The sequence below is a fragment of the Populus trichocarpa genome, chromosome 19 (genome assembly GCF_000002775.5).
Source record: "Populus trichocarpa isolate Nisqually-1 chromosome 19, P.trichocarpa_v4.1, whole genome shotgun sequence".
NCBI classification, from domain to species: Eukaryota; Viridiplantae; Streptophyta; class Magnoliopsida; order Malpighiales; family Salicaceae; genus Populus; species Populus trichocarpa.
In genome coordinates, this window is record NC_037303.2 from 12,002,839 (window position 1) to 12,006,937 (window position 4,099).

The window sequence follows — 4,099 nt, forward strand, 5'->3', positions numbered from 1 at the left end:
AGAAATTGAATATTAAAAATGAGTTTGGAAAAAAGAGCCAAGTTAAAAAATCAATTAAGTTCTTGATTTCTAAATTAATTTCTGTAGTTTAATCTGACGAGAAATTTGTGATAAAATCAGGATCAGATCAATTACTGCTGTTCGTGGGCTCTCTCTTTGAATTTGGGTCGATCGAAGCACCTCCTCCTAGCCCTCAAGAACTCCAGTATGTTCAAGAAACCAAAAGGGTCTCTTCTCCTCCTACTCACTATTCTTCTTCTTTTCTTGTTTTTCTTATATATATATATATATATACATGTTTTTAACAATTAATTATATCTGTGTGTCTTTTGATTAGGTGTTGGAGCTTCTCAGGAAAACAGAGGCATGCTTTTTAGCGATGTAATTTCGTTTGTTTATTATTAATTTAATTCACTTACTGTTCAGTGTTCTTGTAGCTGAATATTGTACTCCAAATCAGCTCAATAATTTCGTTAAGGATGCTTCAACTTCCAATTCATCATATTCTTTCAAATCCTATTTTAGGTTAAGTTGACAGTGATGATTGAGGACCCAAGAAGAGAAGCTGAGAGAAGGAGACTGCCTGGCATTAATGATGGACATGGCTGAAGCTCAAGAACAGGTATTCATTTAACATATAACCACCGCTGCTAGTTATTCATTTCTTGTGAGATTCTCTTTAGAATTCAAATGTGTTTGAACCTTTACTCCCTTGAGATCAAATTGTGCTATGTTTGACGGCACTGAGCTTACTATTAGCATAAATCTTTTCCAAGTCTACCTGGGGATTTGAAGGAACTTGCTTTCTGGCCAGTATAATCCATCACCATAACTTCGGAATGAGATCATGTGTTACGTATTTTGGAAAGGAGAGGGTAATCTTGTGATTTATTATTTTTTAAAAAATATTCCTTACTATTTTATATTTTTTTTACTATCCGGATTTATATTATATTTTTTATATCATATCAAAAGATATTTGCTATATTTTATCTCTATTTTTAATTTTGTCTTGTTCTTCTTCTTCTTCTTTCTTAATTTTACCTATAGATATTTTAATAGCTGTTCAAATTGTTTTTGGATTGGTCAAATTGATCGAATCATATCAAGATTGTCAAAAAACCAATTCAACCTAATAGCGTAAACTGTTAGGTGAAGTTCCAAGATATAATTTATATTATTCTCTAACACACCCACTCAAGTGAAAGCCTTTTAGGTTTGAAACTTTCATATGCTCACACCACCTTGTGCTTGATTTTTATCAAATAAATGAGGATGATAAGATTTGAACTTATAATCACTTGGTCATCAAGGCTCTGATACTATTTCAAATAACCAATTCAACCTAATAGTTTAAGCTGTTAGGTGAGGTCTCAAGATATAATTTATATTATTCTCTAATAAAGACAACTATCACATGATTTAATTTTAAACCTGAGCTAAGTAAGAAGTCGGGTCGGGAAATTTTTGTTAATTTCATCCTTTTTTCTCTTAATTTTTCTCCAAGTTGTCTTTGAACCGACTAAGTCAATTAGGTATCAGTTTAGGAGTATGATAGATGTTACTTTTCAAAGTGCTTTATGTTTGAAAATTCATCAAAATAATATATTTTTTTATTTTTTAAAATTTATTTTTTATATCATCATATCAAAATAATTTAAAAACATATAAAAAATAATTTGAAGTTAAGTTGTTTTTAAAAAATGTGGTTGGACTGCAATGCCAAATACTACCTAGATCAAGTCAAGACAACTACCATACAATTTAATTTTAAATATGGACTAGAAAAGAAGTTAGGCTAGAAGATATTTTTATGTTAATTGCATCCTCATATATTTTTTTTTATATAGGTTGGTTAGGTTATCTTTGAACTGGTCAAATTAACTGGATCACATCAGGACAATTTTCACATGATTTAATTTTAAACTTGATCTATATAAAAAGTTGGATCATGAGATTTTAAGATTGATCTATTAAACCGAGTTTAATAAAAATATCAAATAATTTTTTATAACATTAATATTTTTTATCATATTAAAAAAATTGATATTAATCCGGAACTCTCGTGCCAGTAAACTAGTTATATATATATATATATATATATATATATATATATATATTGGAACGATCATTTTAAAAATAGTGTTCCTCTTGAAGCCAACATGAAAACATTGTGGCAGATGTCACAAGTTTGAAAACCTTAGCTTGTCTCTTAGCCACACCACAAACAAACACTTCTCTTTTTGTGGCTTAATTCTACCGCATGTTTTTTTTTTTGTCCGATGCATCTAACAAAAAAACAGTGACAAAATCACAGAATTGTGTTTCAATAACTTTGGAAAGCAAATAAGACACTGAGGTCCTTAAATTTTGTCTTGGCTTCGAAAGGAAATTTGGGTGATAAATTACTGTGATTAAAGACATGATTGTCTTTATGTTTCAAAAATATTTAAACAAAAATTAATTTTTTTTTCTTTCCATCAACTTGATTTTTTTTAAATATTTTCGTGTTATTTTGATATAGTTAAAAATAATTTTTAAAAAAATATTATTTTAATATATTATAAATAAAATATATTTCAAAAAATATCTAATACAACTCCAACAAAATCCCTATTCTCATTTTCAGCTGTCAAAGGAAGCCGGGACCATTCTTTCATTTCAACATGTCCTCTTTGAAAGGATGTCTAGAAGATGATATTTGAAATTTATCACTTCATCTTTCTCGAAAGTTGAAGCAATTGATCGGAGAGCAATAACTCATTTCACAGACTGATTATTATGTACATATTAAGTATGTATACAAGCATAAATCATTGCGTGCATGCACCATGTAAACAAATAGGTCCAAAAAACATAGTGTGATGACAAAAGGTTTGAGATCTGCACAGCAGATCTCGAGTTCGAGTCAAGACGTGTATTTTTTATAAGAGCCTGGAATAGCCGGAGTTTTACTCGTTCACCTAGACCCACAAAGTATGCTTTTCAAAAAATGAAGTTTTCTCGAATCTAAAAAAAATGTAAACAAATAGACACCTTAGGATAAGCAAAAAGGTTGATATTATTTCGAGGGCTATTTTTTTGTTCCCTTTTGTGTTTACAAATTATGGATTTTTTTTCAAAAATGAGATTAAATTTTCTTTCTACACTTATAAACTTACTGATCAAATTATTAACGACAGAGATTCCTTTCCTTGGACTTCAGGTTTTGAATAACAAACTACTTTTTAATCCCTTTGTTTTTTTGTCAAATGGGTTAGTTTTCTATTACGATTTGGTTAGCTTAAACATCCTTCTTTTCTAATCACACCACTTAATTTCACTTGCTAAAAATAAAATTACTTGAATTGAGCTTTATAATTTGTTTTGTTTTACTTTATATAGGGTTATTATGATCTCATAATTCGGATCACGAATTTGATAGGTTAATTTGGGTTGACTCAAGTTGATTCAATATGTTATTGTCTTAATATTTAAAGAAAATGATATCATCTTGAATTTTATTAGTCAAATTATGTTTTCACTAGTCGTTCATGTTGTTTTTGGACCCATCAAGGTGAAGGGATCACATTGGGTCAATCACACACAATTTAAATTTTTTCTGCTAGGAAAAACATTAACAATGCCTTAACTTTTTTGTTTTTACTTTTAGAAAAAAAATTGATTCAACTCGCAATGTAGCGCGAGCCAACGATTTAATTACAACTATAACAAAAACTAAAAGGTGTGAGCAAAACATTGTCCTCCCCACACCTATATATAATATGGATTGCAATAGTAATGTATAGTGTTTTGTAAACTTTTTGTTTTGTGTTTTGTTCATTTTTTTCTTTGGTTATTGATTTTTTTTATTTTTTATTTAATCATTATATTATGTGTTCATTGAGATTTAGAGTTGATAATTTATTTTAATTCATCTTTTAATGGTCATCATGATATAGAAAAAATATGCATCGGGTTTAAGAAGACAATGAACAAGTATCATATTTATTGGATGAAGCATCATTCCACTCCTTCCATCTATCTGGACCTATATAGTGGCCCAAGTTTGCTCACGATGGTTTAGTCTTCTTCCAAATCTAAGTTACCTTTTTTAAAA

General features: G+C 29.1%; 1 long non-coding RNA gene across 1 annotated transcript; it reads left to right on the forward strand.

The window, feature by feature from the left end:
• Positions 1 to 2,983, forward strand: LOC112325184 (uncharacterized). The gene is made up of 4 exons (XR_002979245.2): positions 1 to 227; positions 338 to 381; positions 526 to 622; positions 2,630 to 2,983. It is a non-coding gene; the product is annotated as an uncharacterized LOC112325184 (long non-coding RNA).
• The last annotated feature ends 1,116 nt before the right edge of the window (positions 2,984 to 4,099 follow it).